Below are 17,940 nucleotides of genomic sequence, written 5' to 3' on the forward strand. Positions count from 1 at the left end.
GTGAGTCGAAACCGTTGCCTAGTATGCAGCAAGTTTCTGTTTTATTGTTTTGTTCTGCCACTTTCCACCCTTGTCTGTGAAGTCTCATGTTGCACCTTACCTTTAAACTCAGACTGTAACTCCTCTTCAGGGAACATTTTATGCTGCTCATACCAGGCAAGGACCTCAACCTAGAGTTAACTTAGAAACAGCTAAAGATATTTTGGTCTCCTACCCTCTGTGAAATCAATGGAAATTGGGAGCTTATGGATCTCCATCACAACTTCTCTGATGGTGTGTTTAGAGGTATGTTTCACAGTAATGGTCCCCTGGGTTTCCCCTCCAGGCTCCCCAGCTTGGGAAACTGACTGGAGCACAGCAGCTCCCTTCTGGCCAGGACAGTAGGAAGTCCCACCATGGGACCAGAGCATGCCTCTGGCCTGTGTAAATTAATCCTAGTCTTTGGATTGATTAAGAAAACAGTAAGAAATGGTTATGAAATTAAACATTTGTGTGCAAAGCTCAAGCACATAGACCTTGCAAACCGTGTTTACCAGCAAACCCATCTTCTCTACTGCGTTGATTCCTGCATGAGGCTCACTTAACACTTTGGACAAAAACAAAGTGCTTGCAGAGACAGGGGCCTGGAGCTCCTACATGAGTGACAGCATTGTTACTCTGCTGAGCCCTAGGAGAAGCAGTCCCTACACTGGTGCAAGGGCAGTAACATAAATATGGTAATGAGTGACAGGCAGGTAGCCTCCAGGTGTTTCTGGGTACATGATGTGGTGAAGAACTGGTCTGGGCTGCGCAGGTCTCCTAAGCAAGATCAAGGTGTGATATGCAAAGGCCTCTGTGGGGTGAGAAAGCAGAAAATAAATAATGAAACTGTCTACCAAAGCCATAACTCTCTGCTGATGAATTCAAGGAGCATCAATGAGCATCCTGATCTTTGATAGCATGTCAGGTCACCCAGCCTGAGTTTCAACAGGAGATCAAGCTGCTCACAGCAAAGAGAGGAATGAAAACAGGTGTGCTGCAGGTGAGGGGGAGTTTCAATGCCCCTCTACCTCCCACTAGAGAGGCAGGTGGGAAAGTGGAGTGGGTGCTGTGTGTCATTAGCCTTTGGAAGACCCTCTACCCTACCTGCATGTGGGACTGCTCCTCTGCCCTGGTGAGCACCTTCTCTTTACCTGGTGGGTATGTTTGGTTTCTTTGGTGCTTGAGCTCGTCTGGGAGAGCAGCAGTGCTTTCGAGAGACAGGGAGGCTGTGCAGAGACACAAAGAGGCAACAGGGGTGCGAGGGAGAGGGAATGGTGGTCAAAGAGAGATGAAAGGCTCCAGACCCCCTGTAAGGGGAGGCTCTGACCTGCTGGGGCTGAGGATTGCTGGAAGCCAAACAGCTGTGTCCCATCTCCCTTTATGTGCTATCAGCTTGAGAAAATAGCCAGGATTGTTTGTCTTATGAGTGTCCTTTGTCTGGATGTGCAGGGCAAGCTCTGTTGGGTGAAATATATCTATCTGTATTTGGAGCACTTCATCTATGAAGACAGGCTGAGAGAGCTGGGGTTGTTCAGCCTGGAGAAGAGGAGGCTTTGGAGAGACCCTACAGCAGCCTTCCAGTACCTGAAGGGGGCCTACGGGAGAGATGGGGAGTGTAGTGATAGGTCTAGGGGTAACGGTTTTAAACTGAAGAGGATAGATTTAGATTAGTAGATTGTAGGAAGACAATTTTTATTCTTGTGGTGGTTAGACACTGGAACAGGCTGCCCAGAGAAGTTGTGGATGCCCCATCCCTGGAGGTGTTCAAGACCAGGCTGGATAGAGCTTTGAGTAACCTGGTTTAGTGGGAGGTGTCCCTGCCTGTGGTCGGGGGTTGGAACTAGATGATCTTTAAGGTCCCTTCCAACTCTAACCATTCTATGGTTCCATACTTCTATGAAATGTAGACACTGCTCCCCAGATAACACCCCCAACTCACAGTGGGGCTGGTGCCCTCATGGTTTTGCAATACCACATAGGAGCCAGAAGCTGAGGCTGGGGTAGCTGCAGTGTCAGTAGGGTGGCCTCCCTCCACTGTTACACCAGACATGCAAAATCTCTTCCCCCTTCCAGATTCAGGAGGCATCTGTCTCATCTGTCTCTCTGAGCTGTTTTCTGGGCTTCACTGGATTTTCTCCGTTTTGCATACAAGAAAGAGACGGCTGAAAAGGCTACTCCTGATGAGGATGAAGAGAGGGAGGTGCTGGAGGGACCGGCGAGCAAGGAGTTTGAGCTGGGTCTAACAGACAGGTCTAGGATAGGGGAAGGATCTCCTCCTTGGGAAAAGCAGAATTTGTGGCCTGCAAGCTTGTTTAGAGGGTGTGGGGCTGGGGCAGGATGACAGCAACCCTGGCTGTGAGGCTGGAGAAGAGAATGAAGTTCTTTCTCCCTTTTCTGCTCCAGTGGGACGTGTGCCATGCATAGGGTGGGACTGGAAGTGGGACCTCTGGGCCTGCCTTTCTCAGTGACTTGCCTCTGCCTTTGTGAACACGGTGATGGAGCTGCCAGGAAAGCAGAGGCTGTGCTCACGGTGGCTCGGTGGTGAACCGGGAAGTGGCAGGGGCTCATGAGAAACAACAAATCTGAGGAGAGGGATTTGTTTTTCAAGCCTGAAGTAGGCACAGAAAGTTGCACGAGGGTGATTTACATACTTAAGCAGGGTTTTGGCATTTGTGCCCAGCCTTGTGGTTCATTTCCTCATTCACTCAAACGCATAAAGAGTGAACAAATGTTTGGTAAACAGGAACCTAAGGTTTCAGCGATGAAAAGCTTTAACTCTCGCCCACAGAGCTGCTTGCAGCGTTGGCTTAGAAGCGTTTTTCAGAAGAGGATGGTTTGCCTCCTCCCCGATCTCATGCTTGGGTAGCTCCAGCCGTCCCCCCCAGCGTCCCCTTGCGGGAAGCACCCACCCCGTGGTTGGCAGCCTGGCTGGTGGAGCTGCCGCGCTGCCAAGGGCCTGAATGAGCGAGGAAAGCATGAAGCGAGGTGGGGCCCTTCGGGCTGGCCTCAGTCAGCGCTGGCGAGGGCCAAGTTGGGAAACTTGTACAGCTGCTGCCCAGGCTCGATTTGGTCTATGAATAACTGGAGAGCTTTCCATCACCAGGGCTGTCGGCTCAGGTATTTGCAAGCACTTTATTTGGTGGTTTCTTTTTAGTGTGGTGGCTGGACGGGGAGGACAGGATGGAGAGAGGAACCTTTCATGCTTCAGCCTTCTGCAGCATCCGGCGTTTTCATGAAACCACAAAGGACGTTAAAGAAAAAAGAACAAGCGCTCTGTTTATAGGGATTTAGACCATCAAAACAGAGAGGGGGCTGTGTTGTTCAGTGATCGCTTGGAGTCAAGGAGCCCGAAGACATAAGTTCACAGGAGATGGGCTTCCAGGCTGGAGCCCACCCTGCCTTCCCACCCTCCCTGGGCCACAGTTTGCTGCCCCTCACTTGTGCCACTACAAGGGTTGGCAGAGCTGGCTGGCACTCTGTACCCAGTGTGCTGCCCAGCATTGCTGTGCATATTAAAAAGTCTCTCAGGAAAGTGGCTCCAGCTTTCTGCAGCTGCCTGGGAATTTGCCTTGTGCAGGGTTTTCCACTCAGAGCCCCTTGCAGGACATGTTACACTCAAGGAGAAGCGTTCAGCGCCCCAAACCAGAACCACACAGGGAAGGGAGTCGGGCGATCTGTAGTCCACACACTATCAGCTGGTGCTGCAACGGTTGAGAGCAAACGTTCCTTTCCACCAGCTATGTTCAGTGCAGATTTTTATGCAAGCATGATAGTAGGAGATAGTGCAGAAACAGGTCTGATGGCAATAGCAGAAAGGCTGCTGCTCCCAAAGGTAGTCCCGGTGCTTTTTTAGGAGCGTTGCACCAGAACAATGGCAGTGGGAGGGAAAGGGTGATGACAGCCTGTGATTCTTAATTGCTCGCGTTCATCTCTCCTCAGTGTCCAAGCTGACTGAAATTAAAAACGAAAGCAATTGCACAGCATAAATCAGATGCTGGAAGTCCTTTTCATAATCTAAAACCAATGGCCATAGCTCCTGGGCTCTGTGCTGAGGGGGACAGCAGGGTGTGAAGCTGCCCCAGCCCACCACTCACTGACCACAGTTCATCCCTGGAGGGAACAAGCTGCAGAACAAGAAACAGCCTGTGAACATCCCAGAGCCACCCAGTGCTCCTTGGTAGGTATTTGTGGAGGAAGGCGTTTTGGAGGGATGCAGTGCAAATGCTGCAGTGCCATTGCAGACTGAAGGTTTGTCCAGGCGGTGCAGGGCTATGGTGGTGGCTGCAGGAGCTTGCCGTCCCCCTGCTCCTGCACCTCGGGGGCTGGCACGATTTCCAGAAAGGCGGGGATAACTCAGCAGGAAAGTGTGGGAGAGGCACAACTCCACATGGCCGTGGGTGCCCTGCACAGAGGAGCAAGTAATCCACAGCACACACGCTGTCTCCATCTCGGCACATCGAAAGTTTTCCATCTGATTATAAGCTGCTCTGTTTTCCTAGATAAAGCCACTCCTGGCCACTGCCAAAATTCCTCGTTTCTCCTCGCTACCGGAGTGCTTGTATCTTCTAGGAGGAAGAGCTGGAGGAGGCAGAATAAACAAATAGGTTTTCACTCGTATTTTTTAGTCACCCAGCAGCCATTGGATGCCTCATTTAAGTATATTATTAGCAACTCCGACATGCCAAACATAAACAGCAAGCAAAACTGTATGTGTGTGCTGCCTCCAGATGCTGCTGGTGCATGTTTCTGCTGCGTGGGCTCTGTGGGTCCTGAGAACGGCTCTCCCAAGCCTGGCATCACTGGTGGGCAGAGACAGCCCGCAGGGTACCAGGCTAGAGCCCTCCTTCACTCTGCAGGGAGGGCCAGCACCCGCTTCTGCACTTCCCCAGGGCTCAGCCCCCTCCCCAGGGTCAGACCCCCCTGAGTTAAAAGGGCTGGTGATGTGCAGTGCTCTCTCTGAACTGGGGTATGTCCAAATCATCTCCTACTAACCTGCAAGGAAAATACGGGGCCAAGAATATTTTAGAAACCTTTGAAAGGGTGAGGACTGAATCAAGTGCTAATGTTTTATTATCCAGCTTTCCTTAACAAGCTTTCCATTCATGGAGAGCCAGTAAAATTTTGAAGTCATTTTTTTGGGTGTGGAAGAGACCTCGTAAATTCTAGTACTTATGGAATTTGTGAAAATTATTTTCTCTTTGGGATTACATAACAACATTCCCAGAGAAAAGCATTTGGGGATTTTCTAGGGACAAAGGGTGGAGATACATTCTAAGTAGTCTCAATGGTTTTCATCGTCTTGGTGGAGAAAGTCACATGTTTTACAGGGATATTTTTTCCCAAAAAAGTTTGATTGGGGGTCTTCCCATTACACAAGTGACGTAAAGCTTAAAATTCAAGCAACTTGAACACATTTTTGCTGTGACACACTGCTCATGTCACCTAAAACCAGGACAGTTTATTAATCTAGCCTACAGATTTTGTGGCCCCCATGTAGAGTCAGGTGTTCTTGACAGGTGACTTTAGCCGATTGAATGTGAATTGTCTTCAACATTGATTTTGTGAAAAGTTTAAATTTGGTCCCAGAGGTTTCTGTTGCCTCTTATGGACAGTCACGCAGGTACATAGTACTTCTTCAGAACTAACAGGGTGCATGTGCAAGTGAGTTTTGGATGCGCATCCTACACAATTTTATCGCCCAAGTGTGTGACCTAGGAAACACACAAGAACACAGAATCCTTATTTGAGGTTCCCATTTAGTTAAATTCCTGCAGCAAATGCCAAATGTTCCTGTCCACCAGTAGCATGTACCAAATCATCAGCCAAAGTAATTCCAAAAAGGCTGTGGGATTGACCATGAGGTGGCCAGGAGGTCAGTGTGGTCTCCCAGGTTAGCAGCAGCATGGGGGTGGTAACTCTTAAGTACTTCCCATGTCCTGTCCAACATGCGGTGAGCTTTCAGTGGGCTTCGGGTCTGACCATTTTAGAGCTCCTGCCTATCTGAAAGCCCTGGTCAGAAAGTAGATTAGTTTTCCAGAACTTCCAGTCAATATTTTTGATAGCTAAGTTTCTGTGGATCACATCTTTAGTGTTATCTTGAAATATATTTTGGTGTCATGTAAGTGCATTATCACTCAGAGACAACACAAAGTGCTTCAGACACTAGGCAGAGAGCCAAAACCTGTCCTTGGATAATATTTGCAGTTCCTCTTGACTCCCTGGTATCTGAAGGTCAAGTTGGACCCAGGGCTCCTGTAAAGCTGAAACGTTAAGCGTGCCAAAGAAGTTTCAGGAAGGCAAAGGTAGTTATCTGCAGTTTCCAGTTGCTTTGTTCTGGTGATGGGGAGCTAAAATGTGTGTAAGAAGAGGTAAAAGGAACATACTAAATGCATCTTGTAGGATTATATGATCCCTTTACTGGGTGTATGTTTTTTTGCTGCTTCTACTGACTGTCCATTGGGTCCATCTTGCAAGCTGGCACTTCTGTGGAAGGATAGGGGTGCTTGCAAGAGGCATTCAGCTGGGTCCACCTCCTCTCCCCCAATTCAGGAAGACCTCTCCAAATGTAGCCCTATGTGCAGACATCAGCGAGTCCATGGTACTAAGTACTGTCTGCTAAACGCTGATGCTGTGCTTGGCCAACACCTTATGAAACTCAATCTTGCGCATGGAGCTTAAAAACTAGAGAGCCACGCTCAGCATTGAGGTATTTTACCAAGGATAGCCAGAGGACTGGGCTGTCAGAAAGCATTGAAGCTTTTTGGGTTTGGTACAGGCAATAATGTGACAGTGTGCTCCAGCGTTGTGTTTCTTGCCTACAGAAAGATGAAGGAGTTCCCAGACATTTACTGGGAGAAACAACTGAGCATACCTGAATGAGCAGCAGGCTCCACAAGAAAGCAGACTTTCCCCCCACTCTGTTTCTGTCCAAGATCTTCCACTATGAATCCCTTCACAAACCTGTTCCTGCTGCTATGAGCACTGAGCTTACCCAACCCTCTGTGCCTGGGCTCCCAAGAAACCTCCCATGACACCTCCCACAAAGTGGAAACGAGTCTGGTATTCTCCTCTCCCTTGCTGTGCCTTTGTAATCTCTAGCCTGCAGGTGTAGAAGGGCTCTGCAGTCCTCATGGTCAGGTCAGAGCAGGCTGCCGGGCAGTGATCATGCACAGGAGCTGAGCAGCCCTCTGGGTGTTGCTGTTCCTGCTCCATCAGGGTCACTGGCTCTAACAGGACACAGTTACCCTTTCTCTCTAAAATAAAAAAAAAAACCCAAAACTGGAGGATGTACACATTTATCTGAGGATCCTGCCTTCCAAACTGCTGTCCTGCCCTCTGCACCAGGTTGAGCTCCGGCAACCTGCAGCATCAGGGTGAAAAGTTGCAGCCTGAAACACCAGGCACAAGCCCCTGGTGAAGACCGGAGAGTGGTTTGGTTTTAGACTGAAATTTGGAGTAAGTGTTGTGCCCTGGAAAGGGGCAGACCTGCCACCCCATCCTGAGAGAAGCTGCGCTGAGATTTCAACAGCAAGAAGGCCAACAGCACTCAAAATAAATATCTAGAAAACCTACATATTCAATAAAAATAAGATCTTTTTTTGTAGGATTTTTGAGCTAGCAATCCTTTCCTATTAAATTGTATGGAGTGATGTGAAATCCCTGTAAAAGAGGCTATCGTTCTCTGTTGAACGTCAGAAGGCTTCTCCATGAGGACAGAGGTTGAAGTTGTTCCAGGGGCAGCACTGAGCTACCAAGCATCTGTGCCTGGGGCTTGGGCTGCCCATGGTTCTCTTTGGTGCCATGGGCACCCATGCACTGGTCTGTGTGCAGACCACACAGCCCCAGCAATGTGTCTGCGCCCAGGGCTGTCACAGGGAAGCACTCCCCTGCTTCTGTCCCTACTGGTGACCAGGCTGGCTCCCACCACCCTGTGGCATGCTGGCCTGGGGCCACCAGCTTGTTCCGCACCAGCCCTGAAGTCATCTTCTAATGGCAATGACTCCTTCAAAGTCTCCATTAAATGAATTTGCTCTTTACAGGCAACTGGTTCACTTTGGGTTCCAGAATATTGCCTTGTTGTTGCTAATAACCTGGGCCAGAACTGAGCTGGTGATTTATAGGGGAAAGGCTTTGTATCTGCCTCCTTAAGTGCCTGCTTTGCTGCTTTGCCTCTCTCCCCGATCTCTCTTCCTATCCCCTTGCCACTCACGTTCTGGGTATTTCCAGCTACCTCTGAACGAGGCATTAATGTAGATAAATATTACTGCAAGGAAGTAATGGCCAAATACTCTCTGCATCATCTATATGCATTGGTTGGGGAGCGATTTTTCATTTCATACATCATTTGCTGTTTCAGCATGTGGCAATTCTGCAAAATGAGGAAGGAGAATTAGAGATTTGAAGAGCCCACCCCTTGTTTCTGCCATTCCCAGCACTTGTGAGCACGGGCACACGGCAATTGCTGTGTGGTCACTGGCCTGAGACATGTTTGCATGAGCTCATGTGAATCTTGTCCTGACCACCCTACACATCTTCTTTCTTCCTCTATTTCTGCCTCTCTCTTCCTCAGTTGGGTTTAACACAGCCATGGAGGTTTAATCTCCATTTCCACCCACCCCCAAAACCTCCACCTTGCTGTATTCTGTGTTATTCAGTGTAATTGGTCCCAGCACATAACACACAACTAGCAGCCTTTTCCCCTAACTCCAATAAGAGCTCATACACCAGTGAAGTAATCCTTCCCACCTGGGCTGCTCCCGTGGTTCCATGTCACTTAATCCTCCCCTGTGAGCTGAGGACGAGTTTAAGGTAACATCTGCTCAGTTTTGTGTTGGTTGTGGTCGTACTGGGGGTCCCATAGTTCCCATTGTTGAGCACAGCTTTGCCAAAGTCCCACGTTTTCTGGGAGATAACTGACTCTGCTGGGCTCACCCTGCTACTAGAGGCTCCATTAAAATCAAGGATGTAGGTTCAGTAAATTTACTCTTCCAGACCGCTGTGCTTATCCTGCCTGCCTATTTTCCCCTTGGGTTTCTTCATGAATGCATTTTTCCCCCTACTTCCTCCCTGTCACTGGTGGCACCAGGCTGTGAGGTAGGAGCTGAGCCGCTTGCCCCTTGGCAAGCTTGTGGTCCCACGGCTGGCAATGTTGGTGTGCCAGCCTTGCTGCTGAGCCTTGTTTGAAGTCTTCTGCTGGAAAGGGCTAGCAAATGCGCTGTGTGCTGACTGCTTGTCAAAGGCAAGATGCACCCTCACACAGCTCCTGCCAGCAACGCCCCCACTCCCTGAGAAAGCTGTGGGCATCAGGGATCTCCTGCAAAGCATTTCAGGTGCCTGCTGATCCTGGGGAGGTATCTGAAGGTCATCTTCTCCATCATGCTGCAAGTGTGAGGGGAGCAAAGAGGTGTATTTCTAAAGATCTCTCCTCTTTATGGTCTCACATGCCATGCAGAGATCATTCATCTCCGCAGTGTGCTGCTGCTCTCCTTGAAGTGAGCCATCATTTCATTTTCGGTGACTTCCTAATGTGTTTGTTCCTTTTTTTTTTTTCCCCAAGCAACAGCACAGGCATTGCTGCATTTGGCAAAAGAACAAAGCCTTATTGTTCAAAGCCTGTGTGCTCCAGTATCAGCTGGGACAAACACACCATTGCACTCCTGGACCTCAATCTCAAAAGCCATCTGGACAAAGAGTGAAAAGGCTCAAAATCACGAGTTAGAAAAAACCTTCACCTTTATCTCGTCTCTAAAGAACTCTGTCAAGTACAGTTTTATATCTGTGCTTTCTTTTTGTCAGTAATACCTCTTCAGAAACCTGAAAATAGCATCTCTTTCTCTATTGATTTGTGCCCCTGAGAAGCACTGATTTCTCCCCCTCCGATCGACACGGCTCGTCGTGTCGATTTGCTTACGCAACTCCGTTATCAATGAATGTCAGCATGGCACTGGTCACACACAAAGAGAACCTGCTATCCATTTCTTTGCAACTGTGTGGCAGCAACAGCACTCCCCAGGACTCTCCTCCACCAGTTTTAGCTCTGGAGGCAGGGGCTGGGGTGATGCCTCAACTCTCGTGCAGCTCCCTCCTAGCTTGGCCCCAGCACCCAGCGATGGATGAGGCCCAGGGGGCTCACCTATCAGTTTGAAACTGCTTTGTAGCCAACTGCAACAGACAATGCTAGTATAAAATATAACAATGCAATGCCCAATTTTTCTCTCATAATTATGCCTGGAAAAAGGGGCACCTCTTCTGATGTGCTTCTCTGCACTTCAGAAGCGTGGACCTGGTGTTACTTTGCCACTAAGCACCTGTATAATTCTTTCCCTATAAGCCAGTCTTCTCAGCTTCCAATTAGTTTTGCTGGTTCCCCCTGCTTCCCCTCCAGCCTGGCATCCCTGCTGGTCAAGAGGCATTCAGAAGGAAAGATTGCAGAAGAGCGATCAGGCAGTTGCTTATCTCTCTGCCCTGGGATATGTAATGCAGCCCAAAACTGTCCTGAGACTTTTTCTGTTGACGTGACAAATTGTAAAGTCCTGTCCAATTTCCTGTATGCTAACCCTGCAAAGTCTTTCACTGCATTTGGGTCTCCTCCTCCCATAGGGTGTCTTAATTTTGGACTATTTTCCTCCCTAGACATATTAGTCTGTGTGTCCTTCGAGCTAGGTCATTTTCTCCCCATGTCCCATATATTTTTTTGTCCTTTTGTGTTATATTCCACTCCTGGCTGGTGATTGCATCTCCTCCCCAACATAGTATCAATTGCAGTTTTAATAAACAAGCTGTCTAATGCTTTTTCTAGATCATTAATGAAGATGGTAAATAAAACTGGAGCTAACACCAGTTTCTAGTAATAACCCTACTGGATGCCTCCCCGCAAGCTGACAGTTTTGTCGTTGATCACTATTCATCACCAAGCCTGAACGTCAGTGTCCCCGTGTGAGGTAATTTATATTCATTTAACACCATTCATCACAGAATCAGAGAAAACCATGGCTAGAAAGGACCTCAAGAGGCTGATTTCAGAAATATTCCTCAAGTTTCCAGCCTGCTTTCAAACACTGACAAGGGTAGAGGTTTCGCATCCTTGCTGGGCAGGTGGGCTTAGTGCCCATTAGCCTTCCCCTTTGCCAAGCATCTGACTTTAACCTCTCTTGCTGCAGTGCAGGCCTGTTGTTTCTTGCCACACTCTCAACAGATACAGAGAAATCTCTGGAGAACAGCTTATTCCCCTCTTCTCTGGAGATATTTTTCACATACTTGAAAATTATTGTGTCTTCCCTTATGTCCTTCTTGCTGGAGTAAACAACCCCCCCTTTCTTTGCAAGTCCTGTTTTCTAGACCTTTCATCCTGCTTCCTTGCGGACTCTCCTGAGCTGGATAAAGATCGTAGCAACACTGGGTAAAGCAGAAGGATCAGCCATGTATTTTACAGGCACAGCTCCTCTTTGAATGCCCTGGTACGGTGACCACCTTGTGTGTGACAAAATGGCACTTTTACTCATTTCAGGTTCCTGAGTTGCTGCACTGCTCCACATCTGCCTCATCGGCTGTCTCTGATTTTGTCCCTGTGCAGCTGATTATACCTACCTCTGGGCATAACTTTGCTCCTCTCTTTACCGAATTACATCCTGTTTTTCAGACCTTTTCTCTAACATGTCAGGATTATTTTTGATTCTGATCCTCTTCTCTCACGTCCTTGCAGCTCATCTCAACTTGGTGATATCTGCATGTCTGATAAGGATGCTCACCATTCCACCATCCAGTGGCTGCACCCCTGTTGAACCCTACCCAACCCTTCCTTCTGAGACACCTTCTTTCTAAGTACAGTTTTCCAAAACAGTTTTGCACCCCTTCCTTGAGGTAATTTGTCTAGGGCATGTTTCTTTAGTTTGTATCTGGTAACAGGAAGAGAGATGGTACGAAAGGCCTTACCAAAGTCAAGATACAAGACGTCTCCTGCTTTGTCTCTATCCACAAGCCCTGTTGCAGGATGAAATTAGGTCAATTTGACATGATTTGCTCCTGGCAAATCAGCGCTGGCTGTTCCTCTTCTCTTGGTTGTTTCCTAGGTGCTGATGATTAGTTTGTTTAATTATTTGTTCCAGTGCATTTCCAGGAACTGAAATTGAGCTGAGTGGCCTTGCTCCTCTTGTTTCCCCTTTCTGCAGCCAGGCAGGGTGCCCCTCTGCAAGGAGCCCCGCTCCCCCACCACTGCTCCCGAGGGCTCACAGAAGGTCTCAGCTTGGGCCAGCCCCTGTTCAGGGCACCGCTGTGGTGGTGGCAGACAGATGCTTTCCTCAGGCTTCCTCTGACCACCAGTCTATCCCTGTTCACCTTCCTGTCTTGTTCTAGTTATGTCTCCTTTTTGTGTCTGTCTCGATTTTATTCCTTGTTATATGTTCCGGCCTTTGATGTCAACCGTTAGCCATTTGCACGTATCTCAGTCTTCTGTTTGCTTCCTCCTTCCCTGGAAGGCCCCTGAAGACTGACTGATCAACTGAAGATCAACTAAGCTGGTTGATCTTACCCTATGTTTCTTAACCTTTCTTTGCAGTGGCATGACTTACGTTTGTGTCGTTGCAATTCTTCCTGTAGACAATGCTGATGCTCCTCAAAGTCCTTGCCCTTGGACCGGTCTCCCTGAGCGCTTGCTTACCATCCCTCTGGGTTGTCTGTGACTATCTGTGGTACTCAGCAAAGCCTCTCAGTGGGAAAATGCAGAAATTCAGCTTTTCAATGAAATTGTGGACTTCACCCACTTCCAGCTGGGCTTTCCCAACCTGCGCAAGACTTCTTGTTTTCAGCAATCTTTTTGTCTCTTAGCAAAAGTAAGCACAGTGAGCCAAATTCTGACCTCATTTACACCAGTAATATCTGGATCAGTGCCAGGAAAGTGCTGAAGTTGTTTTGGGCTCACAGTGATGAGAATGAGAGCGGCATCTGCCTCATTAATTCCCCCAATCCACAGAAAGTAAATGATTCCAAGAGGAAATAACTCCACAGAAGGGAACCCTGGAAAGAATTAGAGACTGACTTAATGGGATTAAGAGGAAAAAATGCTTTAGCGAATCCAAATCAATCCTCTCTTCATAACATTCAAGGTGCCAAAATAAATACAAACACTGTTTTGGAAAGGAAAAGGTTAAAAAGCTATGAAAACAAAATATCTCGGCCTCTTCTAATGATGTCCCCTAGCAGAACGAGCACAACCCAGGAAGGGCTGCTGAGTCAGCAGTATCATACCTGCCACTTGATGTTTATCCATAGGGCTCTAAGGATGGAAACTCAAGTTTTCTTTGTTAGCTATGGGTCTTTCAGGTTTGACAAAAGACCCATAGAAACCAGAGAGTGTTACAAGTAGGGATGGATGAACAGGTCTGGCAAATAGAAACCTCTCTCTCAGGTACCTGGCCAGCCTGACGTCCAGCCCCTAGAGCCATTCCTCCAGTTGTTGCTTTGGCTTTTTGTTCCACGGTTAATTGCCATCTTTGCACGTCTCTTCACCCACGCCACACTGTGTATGGCACTAGGATCAGATGCGCCAAAGTGAAATAAATATGTGCAAAGAGCCTTCTCCCGAGGTGTTGCTGGATACATTAGGAGCAGCACACAGATGGCCTGCTTTTGTGCAGTCAAGTGGAAGGGGAGGATATTTTGAGGAGCTGACAAAAGCCAGCACCTTTCAGGTGGGCAGAGGTACCTGCGTGCTGGCAGGGAGGAGAGCAGGAAGGAGCACAAGGCTCGCACTGTGCCTATCAGTAATAGCTGGAGGCAAGCAGGAGCTTTGCCTTGCAAACTGCCTCCTTCCACCTCCCACCAGCGTGGTGGCTGTCCCCACTCACCCAGCCACCAGAAGAGCTTGGGGCAAAATAATTAGGGGATGGCCAGAGCTTTTAGTGGCATGGGCATTTCTTCTCTTTTTATATAGAAGAGCACAGCACAGCATTGCTGAGGGCAGGCAAGTACTAAGGACACTGACTGTCTTCTCTGATGGTCTGATGACCTTTAAGGAAGAACTGGGCTTTATGTGAGGACCCCCAGTCTCCAAGGTAAGCTTGGCTAAATGAAAGTATTCAGAGGGGAGCTGTAAAAATGTACAAGGGCCACAAAGCACTCACTGTGGTGGGAGACTATGGGAGACTGATCTATTTCACACAATTTAGAAATTACAAGGCAGTTGGATAACAGCATAGGAGCACTGCAGTAGAAAAGAAATTTCTGAATGGGGACTTCCATTTAGGAAAAAACCCCAACATTGTGTGATCCAGTGGCTAGAAGCAGAGGCAAGCCAGATGCAGAGAAGAGAAAAAGGTGCACTTGTTATATGAGGGTAACTAGCTAAAGAAATGACTTTTCTGACATCCTGGCAGACTCTCCAGACCTCGCAGTCTTTTAAGCCAAGACTAGGTGACTTTCTAACAGATGCATGGCAGCTCAAAAACAAGTTATGGGCCAGCATGTGAAATGACTGCAGGATGTACCCTGCATCTCTTATGCAATAGGATACACTTGATGATCATAATGGTCTCTTCTGACCTTAAACAATGAATCCCTGACATTCAGCTGTGCTCAAGTGTGGCACTTTATTGTACAGCAGTTTTGGATCAAAAATAGCTGTTATCAGTGAATTAAACAGGAAAATTAACAACGTCATTGCTCCGGCACCTCTTGTGCTCCTTAATTTGATATTTCTTTATTTTATGTTGTCCTTAAATTTTTAGTGTGCTGCAGAACTGTGTATTGGATATGCAGAAGCACATTATAGGGGTAATTAGGAGGCAGCTGGAGGGTTTTGGCAGCTGGGAAGGGGACAACAAGCACTCTTGGCTCTTCGAGAGGCAGTGTGGATTTGTGGGAGAGGGACATTAGCTGAATGCTAAGATTGTCAGCAGGGAGAGTCAAAGGGGCTGACAATAGTATTTGCATCATCTCGAAGTTAACCACTTCCAGAAGAGAACAACAGTGAGCAGCAAAATAGGAGCTATTGTTCAGCCTGCAGACTGGTAATCCCTCAAATCTTGCAGCAAAGGGTTATTCTCAACACAGCTTGACTGGTTTAAGCCCAAAGTATGGCTCTTGTTTGCAGCTATGGCATTTACAGAGGCTTAAGGCCAAATGCTTGAGGAAAGCCCCACTGTCACAAGGCATGGCTCTTGGTGCTGTGTGTGCTGTAGGAGTTCGCACTGGTCCAGAACCAGGGTCCACACCCACAGTAGAGCATGGCTGAGGTTGGCTTTGCTTCACCTGCTTCACTTTGCCACAGGGAGTCTGGCTAGGGCTGTTTCTTCTCTGCAAACAGTAGAAACTGCTGCTCTGCTCCCTTGGTGTCCATGAAGGCTTAAACCTTGCAGCCAGAGAGGGGTGGTCCTCATAGGAACCTGGTTTTTAGGAGGCATAAGAGTGAAGCTGGACTTGGGGAGGCAGGACCACGACACGTAAGTTGCCTTTCACTAGCATTTTAGTTTGGATGAAAGAAACAGATCTCCTGGTCGTGCCACATAATTTCAGTTTGATGATTCACACCATGGAGGAGGATTGGGGCATGCATAGCTGGGGTCTCCTCCAGTGATGCTGTGCCAGGAGAGAAGATGCAAATGTGCACCTGAGGTGCTCCAACCCATGAGTGCTTAGGCCATGGCTCCAGGCTGGAGCCAGTCACAAGTAAAACTGACTGACAGCACAGCCTTTGCCCTCTGTGATTGTGTCACACTCAAAACACTCTAATGTCAGTTGTTTCCCAAGATCAGAAGTGATTAAGTTAATTTATATTTCAGAAAGACCCATCAAAGGAATTGTCATGATGTGATTATCGGGAAGGCCAGAGTGTTTATTCTCTGCCCTGTGACTTTCCTAGGATGTGAGGTTACCTTTCTGCTGAGAACCAACTTATTCCTCATCTCTCCAGTTTTCCTACTTAATAACCCTGCCCTGAGCCAAAGCTGTGCTAATTTTGCTAATGGCTGGAGATTAATGTGGGGGAAGTATAAAGTGGTGAGGCTAAACGACAGTTCTGGGTTTGGTTGTTAGAAGTCACCATAACCCTTCACTCTCCCCTTGCCACAGATATGATTTCCACGGTAAGCCATGAAGTTCCAGGAGATCTGAAGCGTCAATAGTAACCAAAAAAGATCTGCAGTTCCTGTATCACTTTATTTAGATCAATTTTGTTGATTTGTATTTTAGTTCCTCCTTAGTTTTAATTATCCTTTCCATATTCCATATTCCTTTCATGTACAGGTAACTCAGGGAGGACTTCCAACCAGCAGGGCCAAGGTCTTACTGATACTGTCCTCACCTCCGCCACTGGCATGTCCTTGGTAGGAACCACACTGGAGATCACTTTGGATGTCAAATGGGGGATGGCTAGTCCAGCCTGGGTGAGCAAACTGTTTCCGTAGGTGGGTACTGATGATCTCTGCCACTGGAGGTACTTTCCTTACAAGTACACTTGCAGTGATGTCCTAACTACCCAACATTATTTAAGATCCTAAAGCACTTTTCACATATTAGGACCATTAGCTCTGCTTATTTTAGCAAAATCCTCTCCAAGATGATCATATATTTTCTTCCCCAAGCTTAAAATTTCCCTTTGATTTTATGTGGATAAACTGTTGTTTGAATTGCTGAGTATCGTTGGAGGCTGACCCTCCCAATAGATGACAATGATGGCCAAATTGAATCCTATCTTATATGTAATTTCTGAATCAGAGAACAAAGTGCTTTGGCAATCTGGATCAAAGGCACTATGTAAAGTCATGATTATTGTTGTTATAGTGAAATGAGCTCCTGGAAAAATCACTTGACTTCTCCTTTGTAGGTTGCCTGCGCCATGGAGTCTTTGATGTCTAATGGCCTGGCACTGTATCTTGTGCAGGTATAGCCTATAAACAGAAATTTATAATTAATAAGTAAGTTATTATTAATTATTTTTAGGACCTCAAAACACAATTCTGTATATGTGATGCAATGCATATACAGAGCCAAAAGCTGTTTGAAAGAGAATAAGGTGGGGCTTTTCGTTTGATCCAGCATGGGCATTTTTTACATACTCTCCATCCTATTTAAATGAACATTCAGTCAGCAAGATGAGGTGTTAGTTCTGACTCTATGTTTCCAATTATGTTGTTGGCAAATTAAAGTGAACAAAAAGGATATTCTGTGTGAACTCCACAAAAGGGCTAGGGATGATGGGGCAGGAAGAGTCAGGGCTCCTTGAAACATAGCTAGATGTTGATGTTATTCTTCCAGGCCAGAGGAAATCTCATGTGTGTGCTGTGAAATTCCCTTACTAATATTCCTGCATCCTCCTCCATCTCTAAAAGACTTGGGAAAAAACAATTTAAAAATGGGTTGCCGTCTGCAGTCAGTCCTCTGTGCTGGGTCCCCACAATGGTGCTTCTGCCCTGCTGAAGCAGCCACTGCTGGTTCAGGGGCCGTGGTGACCTGTGACCAGAAGCCACGCTGTGGCTGGCTGGCTGTGGCTCCTAGAGGGGCAGAGCTGAAAACCTCTGAAACCTGCTTCGCCTCCTGGATTAGCCAGGCTCCCCAGCTTGTGGCTGTCACAGTGTGCCATTATCCTCGCGTTGTTCTCCTGAACCTGTGTGCTTCCCAAACTCCTCTGACAGGGATGAGCAATTTCCCACGGCAACCAAAACACAGAAGCTGGACAGGGTTTGTTCCTCTGTCCATCCTGCCTGTGTCTGTGGGATCTGGCTCTAGTGCAGGCAGCGGATCGGGGAAGGGACCCTTTTGGGGCTGAGTTTCTTAGCAGGAAGCAGAATGTGTAGTCCTAACGAGGCATCTCTCATTAACTCTCTCTCCTCTCCAGGTTACAAAATAGATAGGAGTATGGGGGGGGAAGGCTTCTCTCTTCTCTTCTCTTCTCTTCTCTTCTCTTCTCTTCTCTTCTCTTCTCTTCTC

The sequence above is a fragment of the Calidris pugnax genome, unplaced genomic scaffold (assembly GCF_001431845.1).
Source record: "Calidris pugnax isolate Ruff unplaced genomic scaffold, ASM143184v1 scaffold24, whole genome shotgun sequence".
In the NCBI taxonomy this organism is placed as follows: Eukaryota; Metazoa; Chordata; class Aves; order Charadriiformes; family Scolopacidae; genus Calidris; species Calidris pugnax.